General features: G+C 30.6%; 1 protein-coding gene across 12 annotated transcripts in view; it reads right to left on the reverse strand.

Moving 5' to 3' along the window:
• Positions 1 to 19944, reverse strand: part of LOC134716067 (nuclear hormone receptor HR96-like) — a 155730-nt gene that overhangs the window by 104640 nt on the left and 31146 nt on the right. For 6 of the 12 annotated variants that reach the window (XM_063578804.1, XM_063578800.1, XM_063578806.1 and 3 more), the window contains one exon: positions 535 to 602. The gene's annotated coding sequence lies outside the window, so the exon portion shown is untranslated. Of the gene's footprint in view, positions 1 to 534; positions 603 to 10588; positions 10689 to 12407; positions 12550 to 19944 lie in introns of all 12 variants that reach the window. The other 6 variants (XM_063578803.1, XM_063578796.1, XM_063578798.1 and 3 more) reach the window with 3 other exon arrangements.

Raw genomic sequence — 19944 nt, forward strand, 5'->3', positions numbered from 1 at the left:
CAGAATAATAAAAAGAAAGTTATCATTCAAGATTTCCTTTACAGTTTTCTTTATTTAATGTCCACAAACTCCAAATGAAATCATGAAACCACTGACCCTATTTTAAACATCTAATCAATTAACACATACTATTGCTTGCAACTTCACATTTCTGATATTTCAAAACATTATTTTTGTTCTTTAAATTTCAAAGGGCAACTTGTCATTGAATAAATATCAATTTTTGTATTCAGATGTTACTCATGTTCATAGGTGTCATTTCATTTTCCTACCATAATCTTGGCATCTAGAAATGAAAAATGATGGTTGTAACATTAACATTGTGACCTCAGTCAAATTGATTTTTTTAACATGCATTTGTAAAACTGACACTGACCATGCAAAGGCCTGTTTTGCAAAGTATTAGTTCTGAATGTAGATGATATCTGATTTGGAAGTTTTAGACAAAATTATGAAAAATGAGGGAGAAGGGATCTTGAAATTCTTGGTCTGTTGGCTAAACCAAAAATGTTAAGCAGTATCAATAAATCTTACCGTTTGTTTCAATATCAAATCTTTGTTGTTCTTGACTCTATTCTATCTTGTACTGATTCTAACTGAATCTAAGAAGTAAAATTGAACAGAATATATAGTATAAATTACAACATATGATATTCGCAAACTGTACTTATCAAACTCAGAAATCTTGAATGATAACTTTCTTTTTATTATTTTGTTCTTCAAATTCTTTTTTACTCAGTACCTGCTATAACCCTCTTGTGGGGCTACATATCTGGTTAATGCATAGACCTATTACTATTACACTCAGTCACTTATTCTTACTTTGATCCCCACCCACTCCCCCCTTTTTCAAAGTCCAGGATCAGCAACTGCTAAGATTACCTTATTAATTTTTATCAGTTAAGAATATGTAATAATTAATATTTTTGGGATCTTTGTATGTATGAAACCTCTTGCAATGGTTTATTAAGTACATCTACTTAGTAAAAATTTATCATTTAAGTAATTGTGATATCATCCACTTGAGGAAACTTGTCACAACATCGTAACAATACAACAATTATACTACTTAATATCATATTTAAGGAACTCCACCTTAGGACTGTCAGGAAGTTAATTGTTTAAGAATATATTTAATATATTTTTATGCAATCAAATTTAAAACACACCAAATTATTTTCACCTTATCAAGGACGTATGTACTTTTACAGTGATACGTTAAATCAGAATTCGTGACAATGAACAAAATTTGTACTTTAAAAACAATCCCAGTCAAAGTTTAATATTACATGTCCAAATTTATGATAAGTAGGGGAAAATATATCCATCTTGCACCTGACGAACATAGGGGTAAATAAACATACTACTACAATAATCTGTTATATAATACATGATAACTTACATAAATATTTATAGATTTATCAGTGACACATATATTCTCCCATTCAAGATATAAAAGTACAGGTGACCTCAGAAATTATCTACATTATATTGGGATATGGATTTATACTAGGAATGTTAATACCTACCTAATGTATCAATGTTAACACCTAAAGACCAGCTTATCCATTTAATTTTATTTTATTCACCTTGTCCTTTTAATTAAATAAATGACTTCATTTATTCTCCAAGTTTAGGAGAGTATTTTCAGTTTTTTGCATTTAGTTTAAATATATTTTATTTGCAAACTGTCGCAAAACATATATGAAAAGGATTAGACACATTGTCAGTCCAACTTGGATCTCTTCTCCTAAGATACATTAGGCTATGTCAATAGAATTTCATAGCATGCAAATATCTAAATTCATTATTACATAATTCAGATCAAAAACCTATAATTTAAGAAACATAAACAAATAGTATAAAAAAAAAGAACAATAGAAAGAAAAGGAAGAACAATAAAAGAAGAACAGTGTCCAAGGACATGAATGCTCCAGCTCAAGCTTGTTATATATGTGAAAATACTTTCAGAATGGACAAAGAATCAAGAACTGAAAGACAGACCAAACATGGAGAACAATAACTCCTATAAAGGATTATTAATAGATGATTTCAATCATGTAGAATTCTTTGCAGGTCTTACTTTGCTGAACAGTTTTGTTGTTTTGAAGTTTCTCTCTATTCATAAAATTATTTTTAAAATGTTATCACTCTTCAACACAGTTTAATTGACAATTTTAGTCCATAGGTTACTATGCTGAACAATTTTTGCAAATCTAAGTTTCCGTTAATCATAGTTTGGAAAAAACTTCTTTTTAGTCTTTCAAGGGTAATAACTCCTATATAGGATATCTGTACTGAGCCTTTTTGATAGATTTTACTATGATGAATATTTTGGTTGCTTTGAACTTCTTAAATAAATATCTTTAAAAGTTTCAAGATAAGGAAGAACTAAGAAAATCCATATACATTTATTATTTCAGGAAAATAAATCTTAAACAGGTTAAACAATCAGTCTGAAAGTTTCTCAACAAATAGATATTGAGCAGATGATCATTTTTAACTCATTTCAGGTTGCCTAAACTGATTTAGTTTTAAAGATTCAAACCAAGGGAAATAACTCCTATAATTTTTTAGGATACAAACCATACACCCCTATATATTCTAATTTTTGGCCATGTTTGTTAACCGAACAGAATTAAAAAAAAAATAATTTTAAACTAGATACAAAAAATTTAATACAAAAGACTATAGATGAAGAAGACAGACTCAAAGTGAGGGCAATAGCTCATGTTGCCCTGTGGGCCATGTTAGCAAAAAAAAAAGTTAATGAAATATAAAGCATCTCCTGATATTTATATGAATGCTTAGTAGATGCAAGAGCATCTCATATTCTAATTGCAACAATTATAACAAAGATATTGTGATCAGTAACATACATTCTATTAAATCCATAATTCCCAAATTCTAGCTATTAACAATAGACAAACTGTTTTGTGTACTTACATACAGGGAAAGAAACAAATCATATTCTGATTGGCCAATAGTATTAAAGGATCTATTTTTAGCAGATTAAAAATAAGTCAATTTGTCAATGCTGTCAATGATGTCAGAGTTTAATCAATTAGAGGTACAAGGTATTCAGGAGAAATTCTGTTTGACTATTAACTATTCAGTTTAGAAAAATTTACTTGTTCAATTAGACAAGTGCATTGACGCTTAAATTGGTTGTCCTTAATGTGAGTTTCAATTGTCTCAGACAATTTGACAACTCTTAATGTCAATCTTTGCTATTACACAACTGGGTAGCAAATATCAAAGGTCTATCTTATGTACTTGAACTGAAATATATCACTGATATATCATAACAGACCAAATGACTTAGATGATTGAAAAACAGAAAAACTTGGGGCTTGTTTCAGGCAAAACAAGAATACACAGGCTTGAAATATAACATCATCAGTTATGCAACAGGCTTAATGTCAAATTTGTATGGTATTGCTGTAAATATAATTAGGAAATAATCTGTTTTAAATTCACTGAATTGAACATGCATGAAATATTTGCCACTTGATATTTAAAGAAATAAAACCATCAAGCAATCAATACAATTACATACAGTAATTCATTTTATTTTGCAATCACTATACGTATAGCACCCCCACCTATAGACCCCCATCTCCAAGTATGACTCCTGCCAATAAAAGTACATTAACATTCCACCTTGAGAGGTATAGAACAACCTTGTTTATGGTATATATAGAACATAAATATCTTTATAATGTATATACCTACATCCAGTAGTTTCAAATTCATCTTAAAACTTTGTCAACAATAGATGAAAGATTTTAGGGAATTTGATGTAAAGGTTAGTAGTTTATATGGAGGTATTTTCATGCAGTCTGAGAAGGAATTTTCAATGATTTATCTTAGTTATATGAATCAGTAACGTAAGGAAATGACAATTGCTTCTATAAGTCCTGTTGATTTTCTCAGTTGATTTTAAAAAAAGTTTTAACAATAACTAATTTGGATATATCATTAAAAATCATTAAGAACTATAACTTGGAGTTAATATGTTGGCTTAATGTTAATAGATATGGAGAAAATTTGGTATGAGTGCCAATGAGACAACTCTAAATTCAAGTCACAATTTGTAAAAGTAAACCATTATAGGTCAAAGTAAAGCCTTCAACACGGAACCTTGGCACACACTGAAGAGCAAGCTATAAAGAGCCCAAAAAATGACAAGTATAAAACCATTCAAACAGAATAACATTTTAAAAGGTCTAATATATAGAATGACATGTTTAGCCGAGCGCAGTCTGATACGACTGTAGAGGTTGAACCCTGAATAGTAACGTGGCAAATTTGGACACAATATTCAAGCTTGATTCTGTCTGAATTTAGATTGTGATCAAGTTTTTGACATAGTATAGGTTTATGACACAAAATAAATTTCAAGTTGCACAGTAACTGTGCAATTAAAGATTCTTCTTGAAAAATAAAAAAAAAATGAAATTTGAAATTTTTTTTTTTTTAATTTGAACCCCTTTAAAAAATTGGAACCCCAAAACTTTTTGAATCCCTACTTTGAGCAATTATCCCCACACTCAATCCCAGCCTTTCCATTGTAGTATGGAACCTTGTAGTATGATTTCAGAGTGATCCATATTCTTAAACACAAGTTATTGTCTGTTTCCAAAACAATTGGGACCATCATCCCCAAAATCAATCCCAATTTTTTTTTTTGTGGTATTGAACCTTCTTATTAAATTTCATAGAGATCCATTTACTAAAGTTGTTGTCCAGACACCAAATGTTTCTTTGACGACACAGACAACAACAACATCATACCATTATGCGATCCAATGCGGTCGTATAAAAAACGAGAGACGAGAAGTGCTGACTTAAGAACCACTGAACATCAAATTCCCGACTTAGAAAAGCTGTAAACAAATGCAGCAGGTTTAAAAGTTTTAATAGGTACCAACCTTCACCCTAACCTGAAACTGAAACATCACAACATAGAAAGATAACTATGAAATATCAACTGATTACATGGAAATACCTTTTGCTTTTATTTGAATATAAATTCACCACAAAAACATGTACAAGGATTAAAATTTTGTACACCAGACCACAATTTGTCATCAAAAGACTTTTGTTTAACTTTTAGGGTGAGAAAATAAATTGTATGTTTACATTAAGTTCCATTGCTTCACTCCTTTTCTAAGGCATAAGAAGAAAACAAAGCATTTACCTCCTATTTCTTTTGAACTATGTCCTGTTTTCAATTTTGTAGAATGTTCCATTTTAAAATAAACCATGATCCATTATAGCACACAATAATATAATCCAACCCCATCACACAATAATACTCAGTCATAATATACTAGTTGACACAGAAAAAAAATTGTGGTGAAATTGGAACGAAATTCATTTATATTTTAGTATAAGAAATAGTTAAATTATTTCATTAGCAATGAATTTCTCTTCAAATAACTCTTTCTTGATCAAATAGTTCAATAAAATATTTATTGATCTTCACAATCAATGCAAATGTCTACTTTTATTTATTTTTTACAGAGAATGTCCTTTTTTTACCTAACGTAATAAATGTTAATAACAAAACTATGTCAGTTTTAATATTGAGTGGTATATTTAAAAATAAAAATGCATTATTTATTTAGGCCTTAGTTTTGAAAATTACTGAACAAAGCGAAATCTAATTATAAATATGCATCCACAGCGTGCAAAGATATTAACAAAATAAACAAACAGTTAAAACATAATAGACAATATTTAATATTGCTTTATTTGCATCATTGGTCTAGCGATTCATAACCAAGATTACCAATTCATATAATTAGTTGTTTCTATCTTTAGATTCTTCACAGTGTAATGTCATACAGTACTTCACCAGCATGTCATGACGTAAGACAAAGCTCGTTCAAATGAAACTGATCACCATCAAGATTCCCATGAAACAATATTTTTTTTTTTTTTAATATTATTTCATTGATCCTTGTCGAAGATATTTTCTCACTCTTACTCTTGAAGACTTAACAGCATAAAAGTGTGAATAAACCTAATTGTGTATATTGATGTTTTGTAACCTCAATACAGCAAGCAGACGATTAACTCAGATAATGGTTAGAAAATACGCCTACATCCTTATAAAGTACTAAGTTACTTTACTTTAACAACTAGAGGCCTACTTTAAATCCTTTCTCATACATCTTTTCAAAATCATTCTTCACGGGAAAATAATCTCTACTTTAGAAAAACCTGATATTTAATGATCGATAAATAAAATATGGATCATAACATTTTCATGCTCCTTTTTCTTTAATTTTCTACATAATTATACAACATACAAAAATAAAGGGAGAAGATTATATGCATCACTGAAGGCCTTGGTTATGAAAAACCCTAAGTTAAGAAACACAAGAGATATATAATGCCATAGCCAAAAGGAGACAAACAGACAAACAACAGTTCATAAAATATACTACACAGAAATTAAAGACTGAGCAAAAAAAAACACCACTAAAAACCATGGGTTTATACTAAGTAGTACAGACAGAAAAGTAATTCCTGTTCCACTAAAGTACCTGTCAAGTTGCCTAAGAGAAGTAAATCTTTAGTGAGGTAAGTCATAAATCCTGTTCCAGTATTTTACCAAATCAGAATTGAGAAGGATAGGGTTATGACAACATACAGTATTTATGACATATATATTTGCATACATTAAATTTCAAATATAAATAGATTTAAGATATCTATCAGAGGGTCCTGTAAAAAACAGTATGACAAACACTTCACTGTTGTCCATTTTCTGGGAGTAATTATATGTGATTTGATATTGTGAAAAAAATGTATGATTCATTACTGAGAAGTAATGACAAAATCTAGGTTTTTACTATGAGCAGCTAGATCAGCACTTTTATAATTTTTCCCGCCAAACCTACTTGAGCAAAGGGAAACAACCCAAGTCACTACTTTTTTGTTGTTTTATTAATATAAAGCATTTTTCTTCATGCTTGTCGTAAAAAAAACCCAGAAATCTATGAAAGAATTGAAATGACTTTAAAATTATTAGGACATTTGGAATATTGCAAAAAAAATAATTCTCAATGGTGTCAAAAATCATACGAAGATATACAGTTGTTATTACATGTAAAAATTTGGAATTTCATATTGATTTCTTTCCAAAAATCATTGTTAAATAAATAAGTTGATGCTTCAAACAACAAATTGAACAATCAGTTGATAATCAAAAAACTGCTGAAATGTTATTTGTTATGTATTATTAAAGAAAAATCAATGACCTTACAAGTGAAAGAACGTTGATGGCCTGCCAGTATTTCTACACATGAAAAAATTATGCAGGCTCCACAAAACTGGGGACATATATCTTGTGATGTTTTTTATGAAATCTGAAATGGCAAAAGACCCCTGTAAATTACCATCTTACTTTTGGTCTAATTTTTTAAAATACCAAAAAGCATCTGAACTATGAAGGAAAAGTAAATGCACATAGATAAAAGAAGATGTGGTATGAGTGCCAATGAGACAACTCTCCAATTTGTAAAAGTTAACCATTATAAGCCAAAGTGCGGTCTTCAAATGGAGCCTTGGCTCACACTGAACAGCAAGCTATAAAGGGCCCCTGAAATGAGTCCTCGACCCTTATACACCTAATCGCTATTTGTTGCTATTACTGGATATCACAAAGGTTCCCGTAAATTTTGACTTCATAATACTAAATATCTGATGACACAATTGAAAAGTGATTGTTGTATGACGTAAATAGTTCAAGCAGGATAGATTCTAGAATCAACCGTGACAGATTTCAAAATAGCAACAAGATGCATTTTAAAATTTTAAGTTAAAAAGGAAAGCAAAAAAATCTTACCGTCTTGACCAAGCGCCTGATTGTCAATAAAACTGTTTATTATGCATTGTTTAAACCTTATTTAAATCATAATTATCGCTGTCTCCTACAAACATTATTTAAGGTAAATAAAAAAGGGCAATGTTCTGGTGCCTCAACACATGTCCAAATATGGTCAATAAGTTTTCTCAATAATTGCACATGGTTTCTGAATATAGAATTATCACACTTCTAGCAACTACAGGAGTAACATTATATCAGATTAGAACTCAGGCTTTCTCACCGAGCTTCATTAAATGGTATGTAACAGCAAGCTGAAATGGTATGTAACAGCAAACAAGAGTCTACCGTACACCAGTACTGCATAGACATCAATAGTAAAGACGTAAAAAAGAATTACATATTACTATTTGTATAATGTCACTTATTAGTCACCTAATATATTAAATATAGGGTTTTGGTGACCAAATGTCATTATAATGTGTTACATTGAAAGTAATTATATATCTGTGTGGAATATTACTAGTAAATATATCTCAAAGCTGTTGCTAAAAGATTTTTTTTAAATAAGAAAAACATAAAAAAAAAACTGTCCACATTAAGCTGTCAATAAAAACATTAAAATTTAACAAATCTGTTTTCACATTTTTTAAATATCAATATATAAGTACTGCCTTTTGTTTATGCAAAAAAAAACATTGTGTTAAATTCTATAATTACCAGGTAGGTCAAATAAAACTTTTGATTGTATCAAAATCTTGAGTGAAATAAAAGAAATAAGAAATGTTAAACTCATTATCATTTATTTAGTCAGAGAAAAACTCAGAATACAACAGTTTTTAATCACTGACAAAACAAGAAATTTACATGAACTTATAACCATCTAGAGAGAACTATGATGCAAGCCAGCTCAAATCCAAAGTGATTAACATGGCATAAATTGAAAGCAAAGTATAACTGGAGTCACGACAATAGAACCAAATCATTTCAAACTAAAACTGTATGATTTTATAGAATGATAAGTAAAATCTTTCTGAAGAATCTTCATTTTAATGAGTTTAGAACTTGATGCTATTGATAATATCTTGTCATTTTCTATCAACTCTCATGTGGCCAAAATTTGTAATGAAATTTGTTAAATTGAATCAGCCCTTACATGTAAACCTAATCTCTATCTCCATTTTGTACATGTAATTATTACTGGAACAGTTCTGTGTTTTCTAATAGATTTAAAAGCAAAATAAAAATTATGTTAATCTTTTGGTCCTGTTAACTACAATAAATAATTGCTTATTTGGTCCTGTCATTAATTCAACCAAAATTAGTTAGAATGAACAAGAATATGTGTTCATATTAGTTCATTGTGTATTAATTTGCGTTTTTTTTATTAAAGTTAAGCCTTCCAATTGATATTTTATATTGTCCCTTTCTATGTTGTGATGTTATACTATTGTTTCAGAAAAGGGAGAAGGTTTGGTACCATTAAAACATTTAATCCCACTGCAAATGTTTGCACTTGTCCTAAGTCAGAAATCTGATGTACAGTATTTGTCGTCTGTTTATGTAGTTCATATGCGTTTCTCGTTTCTCGTTTTTATATAGATTAGACTATTGGTTTTCCCATATGAATGGTTATACACTAGTAATTTGTGGGGCCTTTTATAGCTTGCTGTTCGGTGTGAGCCAATAAAAATTAATGAATCCACAGTATATCTTGTTTAAGATATGATATAGTGGAACATGAGTGAACACGCTGGGATGTAAGCAATAAATAACCCTTTCCACTATGCAGAACTGTTTTTACGTACATGTACTTAATTTCATAGGTTAGATATTAAAATGAAATGTTATTAAAAAGGTGACTATCATGAAATTAAATCATAATGAAGGTGATAAAAAAAATTATCACTTTTAAAAGTAAAACACAATGTCTGTAAACTAGACTGATCTTTCATATTTTCAAAAGTTTTAAAGGATTTTATAATACGTTGTTTTGAAGAAAAGGTGAGGTGTCATAATGGAAAAAGAAGGAGACATAAAATGTCATTATAATATTGGAAAGGTTAAGTCAATATGCATCATTTATTATTGAATAAAGAGGAAGGCGTCATAGGCATCATTGAAGGAGGACAGGAGAGGCAATCAAAAGGCACCAATATGGTGGAAAGATGTAGGCATCAAAAAGCATCATTTAGGAGGAAAATAAACTCATCATAGATACCCGGACTAAATTTAGTATTAATACGCCAGCCCCGTGTTTCGTCTACAAAAGACTCATCAGTGACGCTCGAATCCAAAAAAGTTAAAAAGGGACCAACACCAATAAAAGGTATTAAAATGAAGGAAAGGTTAGATTCAAAGGGCATTTTGACACAGAGGAAAGGAGAGGCTTTCAAAAGGTGTTAATATAGAAACATGAAGAAGTAAAAGGGTGTCAAGTTATGAAGGAAGGTTTTTAAGGTTGAGTGATGTCATTCTTCTTCTTGACTGTTGCTGGTTCAGCTCTTCAATTATGGAAAAGTATACTCAAACCATTAACTCATTCACAGCAAAATCTAGGTGGCTTTTTTCATATGGCTGATTGTTTAAGGGGTCATCTTTAGAAATAACCAGTGCAAAAAGCTTTGAATATGTGAGTGTAACCAATAAGATTTATGCATTAACTTATACAAGTGATCTATTGAATAAAATATTCAATTCTACACTTTTCAAAAATGTCGTTCAAAAATGATTTTATCTTTATCTTACTGAAATATATGTTCCTTTAAAGTACTCCTCAGCAAGATAATGTTAATACCAAGTAACGGTCAACCGTTCTTTTTTTTTTTCAGGATTAAACCTTTAATTACTGAAATATAAGAAGGACAGAGATGTTAATACTGTGAATTGTAACTCCTAACTACAATTGATCATAATGTATATAACTACAAGAGGCTGTCACAACGACAGCAAACCGGATTTATTAATATTCATTTGTGTCCTGGCAATATCACAAGAACCATTACTGATGAATGGTGAAAGTGAAAATCGTCATTTTTGAACTTGACCTTCATTTTGTTGTCAGTAACAACATATTAAAATTTTAAAAGGTTTGGTTGAACGGTTCATGAGGGAATGCACGGACACAACATTTTTTAAACTTTCAAGAACCGTAACTCCTGAACAGTAAAAGTCAACATCTTCATTATTGAACTTGACCTTCATTTTGTTGTCAGTAACAACATATTAAAATTTTAAAAGGTTTGGTTGAACAGTTCAGGAGTAAATGCACGGACACGACATTTTTTAAACTTTCAAGAACCGTAACTCCTGAACGGTAAAAGTCAAAATCGTCATTATTAAACTTGACCTTCATTTTGTTGTCAGTAACTATATATTAAAATTTTGAACCGTTTGGTCGAACGGTTCATGAGTAAATGCACAGACACGACATTTTTTAAACTTTCAAGAACCGTAACTCCTGAACGGTAAAAGTCAAAATCGTCATTATTGAACTTGACCATCATTTTGTTGTCAGTAACAACATATTGAAATTTTAAAAGGTTTGGTTGAACGGTTCATGAGTAAATGCACAGACAACATTTGGTGGACGCCCGCCCGGCCGCCCGACCACCGTACATGATCCCAAATCAATAACCAACATTTTTGTCACAAAAATCCGATTAAATATACATTCCTATTAAAGTTAATGCTGTACTTTCTTAAAGAATTGAAAAAACCTATTTATATCATCAATTGCATGTCTTACATTTCCATGTGACTATTATACTCACTTAATGTAAGTTTCTTAACCCTAAAAAATGATTTATCAACCTTTTTCCCATTCTTTTTCTTTAAAGATAGCACTTCAAGTCAAATAACATTTGTTTGTTCTATTAAAATATCGTATAAATCATAAAATCAAAATAAACACTGAAATTATATCTTGTACATGGGCCTTTTAGGCCATATAATACACCATAATGATTTACACATGAGAAATCAGGTCATATCGACTTAAGTTTTTTCTAATAAAATTTACATGTTCATGAATTAAAAAACTTTCATGGTAATGTAACCCCTTTAATCTTTCCCCCTGGTTGACATTATCTCTTGATGTTCTAAAGTTTAAATACTATTATAGTCTAGTACATTTCATATACCTTATGACCATGATGACCCTTAATTACAGGTATAGTAATTACAGCAATATGATTCTGATGCTGTAACATATCATACCTTTGTTATTTCATCAAGGTACAGTGGCAAATATAACATTCAAATTAAAAAAACTGAACATTTTTTTTATTCTAACAGAACAATTTATATCAATACTTTTGAGAATTTTAATAGAAAGAGTGCAAATGCTGAAATGTCTTGTCTGCTTTACTTATCATGATTGACTTTATGTTGAAAGTGTGTAATATTTTAAGTTTTCAAACAAATATCACCTACAATTAACATAACAAATGTAAATGAGGTCAAGGTCTGACAAACACTGCCAGACAGACATGAACACCTTACAATCGTACCACAAACCAAATATAGTTTGCCTATTGCTTATACATGCAGTATCTGAGAAACATACCTTATTACAAAAATTGAACATTAACAAATGAATCATAATAATGGGGTCAAGGGTCAGATGAATCCTGCCAGACAAACTGTTCACCATGCAATCATTCCATATCAATACACCAAATATAGTTGACCTTTTGCTGTAGTTTCATCTAAAACAACAAAATAATATGAAACTTAACATTGGCTAATGAACCATGAAAATGATTTCAAGGCCAGACGGCAATAAGGGATTTCACATCATTCTGTTCACCAAATAAATTAAAGGCCCTACTGCTTATAGTGTCGCAGAAAAAGAACCAGCCACAAAAACTAAATATTGTCAAATTAAAGTAACAGGGGCAGCCATTTTTGTAGGTTGGTTCACTATAAGTTATATACAACTATAATTTGTATTAAGGCTTAAATTTATCATTTGGAAAGTGCCAGTGGTAGCAACTGTCACAATCCATTTAAGGATTATCACAAATTTTTAAGCTCCACAAAGATGTCAGTTTTTATCATTTCTTGTGAATACAATGCAGTTACTTAAATATAATATGGAATTAAATAACTAAATAAATTCATCCTTGTTATGTTTTAACTGTAAAACAGAAGCAATAATGGCCTTTGGGGGCAAACTTCCAAGTAAGGTCTACAATGTCAATGTGAACTGCATAAATTTGGCTGACTACCAACTTCAGTACATTTATAAACTAAACAACAAAGTACCACTTACTTTGAAATACAATATTAACCTTTGTCAACAAAAGTTTACCACTATATAGACTACTGACACATATTGACCTTCCCTGTAACTTTAAAGCTTTCAAGCATAAAACCAATTTTGCATTAAGCGTTTGAGCATAAAATCAATTTTAAAACTACAAGTAAATGTTAAAAAAAAACTTTTAAATATACAAACAAGGTTTAAAAAAAAGTCACATATTACATTTTGCTCTTATCTAACTTAATACATTTGTACATCCATGAAAATACATAAAATTAGGTCACTTTAATGTGAAAGTCAAAGTAGCACAAAATTTGAGTAGACAATAGACGTATTTACACTCGTATGAAAATTTGATCGCCATTATGTAGAATCACACAGGTTCCCGTAAACTTTGACATAACAATTCAAAACATTTGACGTCATAATAAAAAAGTGATTAGTTGCTTGACGTCAAAAGGTTATTCGGAGGCGATCAAAGGTCATTTGGAGACAAAATTCAGCTTAATACCAAAAGTGTATATATCCATATCATAACTCTTGTAAAGAACTGAGGCATAACTATATGTATTTAGACCCTTCTACAACGAAATTTGTTTTTCATGCACACGTATAAAACTTGCGGTTTTTATCCAACGCAATCATAGGTTTGAACATAGTTTTCAATTTAGACATGTATATAGATATATATGTTTCTCTAATTCTTCGTCAATTTATCCCTTTCTGCACCCATTGTATAAAAAAAATTTAATCAACGTGTGGTTTGTTTGATCTCAGTACTTCATTGGTTAAAATACGATTATGACGTCAAATTTTCTTGCTTTCCTCAGAAATTCCTATTGTGACGGCATGAAAAAAGGCGACCATGCCTGATGACGTCACATAGAAAGAACACATATTTTTGCAAATCATTGGAAAAGAAGGAATAAGTTTGCCTGCATAATGTTAGAAAATCATTAGAGAAACAGATTCTACTACCAAATCTCGTGTAATACGATATTTATTCACTCTCAACAGTTAAATTTTAAATTTTAACTGTCAGAGTTGATAAATATCGTATTACACTCGATGCAGTGGTAGAATCTATATATATTGACTGATATATTTGTTACACTATATGATTTTATATTTGGTGACTGTGTGAATGTGTTAGTGTGTGTAAATAGGATTAGACCATGGTGTTTGAAGAACTTTAGACAAATTTCAAAAATTGTCACATCTACAGAGTCATTTATTTTTGTGGGTAGCAGTTTTTGTGATTTGAAGAAAAAATGGGTTTTTTTTTTTGTGGATAATTTTTTCAAAATATTGGCTTTGACAAATTCTGCTTACAAGTCTATTGTATTTCTATGAAATTTAGTTTGCCTATAACCTAATCAATGAAAAGCTTTATTCCACAAATAATAAAGGGCTGCGCTTTAGCGCATGATACGCCCATTGCTCTTTTAACTTGTCTTTTAGGCTTTAAATGTATTGTCCCAAAATTGGAAAATCCCCCTTTTTTTAAGCATAAAAATTCATAACACGGAAATGTAAAATCTGAAATTAATAAAAATTGAAAGGGAGCTTACATCAATAGATATAAACAATTCACCAAAGTTTCATGGACATTGGTGAAAGCCTTTTTGAGTTATTGTCCGAAGTGTTAAAAATCCCCCTTTTTTTATGAATAAAGCCCCATAAATCCAAAACTTAAAATCTGAAATTTTAAAAAATTGAAAGGGAGCATCAATAGATATAAACAATTCACCAAAGTTTCATGGACATTGGTGAAAGCCTTTTTGAGTTTTTTTCCAAAGTGTTAAAAATCCCCCTTTTTTTATGAATAAAGCCCAATAAATCCAAAACTTAAAATCTGTAATTTATAAAAATTGAAAGGGAGCTTACATCAATAGATATAAACAATTCACCAAAGTTTCATGGACATTGGTGAGAGCCTTTTTGAGTTATTGTCCGAAGTGTTGAAAATCCCCCCTTTTTTATGAATAAAGCCCCATAAATCCAAAACTTAAAATCTGAAATTAATAAAAAACAAAAGGGAGCTTACGTCAATAGATATAAACAATTTCTCTTAAGTTTCATGGAAATTGGTGAAAGTGTTTTTGAGTTATTGTCCTAAGTGTGGACGACAGACGGACAAACAGACGGACAAACGGACAACAGTTTACCATAATACGTCCGGTCTAAAAGACAGGCATTTTAAAATGAATCCACAGAACTGGAAATCAAAGTTTTATTCTCGCAAAAGGCAGTCATTAAGTCTTACACTCAGTGGAGGCTCTACATAATTCCACAGAACTGGAGTTTCTCAATATAGTCAACCAATCTTAGACTGTGTTTCCACATAAGTACACATACCTCAAGTTCACATTCCAATTCTCCAAAAAGAGGTCAAAATGTCTAAATCAAAGAGCTGAATAGCTCTGAGGGGAAAGACGGCCCTTGTTTCTATTTAATTATGTTTTTGGAAAGGGGGGGGGGGGGGGGGGTATCTTTTGATAGTTTTCATATGAAGAATGAAAATGAGAACAGCTAGAACATGTAGAAAGGTGGACAATATTGAAATCAATTGTTTTTTATGTCATTTCATTTCCTTAGTTTAGGATTCAATTTGGACCAATGGAAGAGATCTGCATCTTCTAAATCTAAACATTTGATTAAAGTTGATAGCTTATTATCTAAAACTCAACTGAATTCTGTCATTTCACAACAACTACAATATTTTTTGAAATCTTGATTGTGTACCACTGAACTGCAGGCTAGGGCCATTTTCCATTTTTTGTGACAGTACTCTTGGATTTTTAAGTTTTTTCTTTAGAAAGTGTGGACTGAAAAATCTATTCAGTTTTAAATTTCCATTGTTAAAGTTCCGAGTTACAACTCTCATCACAGGGAAACAGGTACTAATAAAAAAAACAATATGAGTGATGTAAACTGTGTGAAGCTTGTTTCCAAATCTTAATTTTGAAATATTTGTAAATAATAAATATGTTTAAACTACAAAATGCAAATTTTTTTTTTTTATTTTTTTTTACCATTACAATGCTTATGTAGGTACACAAAAAATTAGTTTTAATAGAAGACTACTAATCCAATGAAATGTCACATTTGAAGTGTTTAAATACATTAACTTTTATTTTAGTGGATAATTACTCATCAATTGAGGTGCTCCTGAATTGGAGGAAGATTCTCAGAATTTTTACGAAAAAAAGTGGTCTCACTAATTAGCGACAAGAAGCGACAAGAAGAATAATTTTTTCTTGTCGCTTAATAGTCTTCTTGACGCTTCTTGTCGCTTTTTGACGCTTTTTGTCTCTAATTAGTGAGACCCGAAAAAAGTAATAAAATCGTTTCTTTCCCCTGTCTCATGTCACCCCACTATCTTTGTTTATTTTGAAAGTTGTTGACCTACAAATTAAATTATTGTATGTTGATGTTTAAATCATCTACAGTAAACAATATTATGCTTAGATTTAACAAATACAAATTTGTAATTAGTGCACGATCTCTAAGAATGATTTAAATAACCAGTGAACTGGTGAAGGATATCCCTGCTTCTTCCAAGAATGACGTCACTATAAAATACAATGTAGGTTGGATATATTTAGAATATCTCGTCATACTAATTTTTTCCGGATTGTAAAATAAACGTAAATAGTGTAAAGGAGAGTTCAATATACGATAATTTCGTGAGAAACAGAAGGGAAATGTGTAAAAAAGTGTTTAAAGTCAAACTATTCATATCTGGGTCTCCTTCTCTTCAATCTAAGTAAGATTTGTTGGGGGGTTTTCCACACTATAACATGTATAAAAACAAAATGAATGATGTTAGGGAGTGTCTCTCTGGTCAACCCCATAGGGGATTGACGGCTTGAAGCCGTCTTTCCCCAAAAAGCAGTAAATAAGCCTAAGATGGTGAGGGTCCTCTACACAAATCTACATACCTAAAGTTCACATTCATAATGATTGAACAAACAGTCAATATGCATATGATGATGAGGGTCCTCTATAAAAAAAAATCCTCATACCTCATCTTCACACTTAATTATCAAACAAACAGTCAAAATGCATATGATGATAAGGGATCTCTACACAAATAAATGAACCTAGAGTTCATTCTCAAATTATCAAACAAATAGTCAATATGCATATGATGATGATGTTCTTTACACGAATACATGTACCCCGAGTTTATACTCACATTATCAAACAAAGTCAATATGCATATGATGATGAGGGTCCTCTATATAAAACTACAAACATTGAGTTCATACTCAAATTATCAAAGAAACAGTAAATATGCATATGATGATGAGTGTCCTCTATACAATTACATGAACCTCAAGTTCATACTCAAATTATCAAAGAAGCAGTCAATATGCATATGAGGTGAGGGTCCTCTACACAAATCCACATACCTAGAGTTCATTCTCAAATTATCAAGCAAACAGTCAATACGCATATGATGATGAGGGTCCTCTATACAAATACACATACCTAGAGTTCATTCTCAAATTATCAAATAAACAGTTCATATGCATATGATGATGAGGGTCCTCTATACAAATACACATACCTAGAGTTCATTCTCAAATTATCAAATAAACAGTCAATATGCATATGATGATGAGGGTTCTCTATACAAATCCACATAACTTGAGTACATTCTCAAATTATTAAAGAAACAGTCAATATGCATATGATTATGAGTGTCCTCTATACAATTACATGAACCTCAAGTTCAAACTCAATGATCAAATAAACAGTCAATATGCATATGATGACGAGTGTCCTCTACATAAATCCACATAACTTAAGTTCATTCTCAAATTATCAAGCAAACAGTCCATATGCATATGATGATGAGGGTCCTCTTTACAAATACACATACCTAGAGTTCATTCAATTTCTCAAATTATCAAAGAAACAGTCAATATGCATATGATGATGAGGGTCCTCTACCTAAATCCATGTACCTTGAGTTCATACTCAAATTATCAAAGAAACAGTCAATATGCATTTGATTATGAGGGTTCTCTATACAAATCCACATAACTTGAGTTCATTCTCAAATTATCAAATAAACAGTCAACATGCATATGATGATGAGTGTCCTCTATACAATTACATGAACCTCAAATTAAAACTCAATGATCAAATAAACAGTCAATATGCATATGATGATGAGGGTCCTCTATACAAATACACATACCTAGAGTTCATACTCAAATTATCAAAGAAACAGTCAATATGCATATGATGATATTTGAGGGTCCTCTTTAAAATCCACATACCTAGAGTTCATACTCAAATTATCAAAGAAACAGTCAATATGCATATGATGATATTTGAGGGTCCTCTACACAAATCCACATACCTAGAGTTCATACTCAAATTATCAAAGAAACAGTCAATATGCATATGATGATGAGGTCCTCTACACAATTACATGAACCTAGAGTTCATTCTCAAATTATCAAAGAAACGGTCAATATGCATATAATGACGAGGATCATCTATACAATCCACAATTACCTTGAGTTCATACTCAAATAATCAAAGAAACAGTCAATATGCATATGATGATGAGGGTCCTCTACATAGATCCACATACCTTGAGTTCATACTCAAATTATCATACAAACAGTCATTACGCATATGATGATGAGGGTCCTCTACTTAAATCCACATACCTTGAGTTCATACTAAAGTTATCCAGCAAACAGTCAATATGCATTTGATGATGTCTGAGGGCCCTCTACACAATTACATGAAACTAGAGTTCTTTCTCAAATTAATCAAAACCAGATGCTCCGCAGGGCGTAGCTTTATAGGACCGCAGAGGTTGAACCCTGAACGGTTGGGGCAAGTATGGACACAACATTCAAGCTGGATTCAGCTCTAAATTTGGATTGTAATTAAATAGTTGACACAGCATAGGTTTCTGACACAGAATGAATGTATTCAAATGAACTTAAAATTTTTGTTTTCTCTTAGAGCAATTCACTATGCTGTTGAATATTAATCCTCTCAAAAAAATGTTTGAAGAAATTTTCTTTTTATTTATGAAATTTCAAATGAGAAAAATTGAACCCAATTTTTTATTCACATCCGCCTTTCCCTTATTCCAAAACTAATTTCAATTAAAATATTCTAATGGAGTTTGCAACAATTACTACTCATTTAAATACATCATAAAATATTAAGATGTAAAAAAACTGCTTGTTATCACTGAATGGTAAAGATTATTTAAATTTATCAGTTGGTAGTAAAAAGTGAATATACATTGTATATTGTATATAACAAAGATTTAAGTTTATTTTGGACAAAGAAAGATAACTCCAATTAAAAAAAATCTTGCAGATATTTCTTGCTTACCATACTGGACAAAGAAAGATAACTCTTAATTAAAAAAAAAATTGCTATTTCACAATATTGTGAAATTAGATATTTCTTGCCATTGCACAATACTGTGCAATTGAAAAGACTTGCTATTGCACAATACTTAATATAATAATTTTAGATCCTGATTTGGACCAACTTGAAAACTGGGCCCATAATCAAAAATCTAAGTACATGTTTAGATTCAGCATATCAAAGAGGCCCAAGAATTTAATTTTTGTTAAAATCAAACTTAATTTAATATTGGACCCTTTGCACTTTAATTTAGACCAATTTTAAAACTGGACCATACATACACAGTTAGATTTGGCATATCAAAGAACCCCAATTATTCAATTTTTGATGAAATCAAACAATGTTTAATTTTGGACCTCGATTTGGGCCAACTTGAAAACTGGGCCAATAATCAAAAATCTAAGTACATTTTTAGATTCAG

Source organism: Mytilus trossulus, chromosome 4 (assembly GCF_036588685.1).
Source record: "Mytilus trossulus isolate FHL-02 chromosome 4, PNRI_Mtr1.1.1.hap1, whole genome shotgun sequence".
Lineage (NCBI taxonomy): Eukaryota > Metazoa > Mollusca > Bivalvia > Mytilida > Mytilidae > Mytilus > Mytilus trossulus.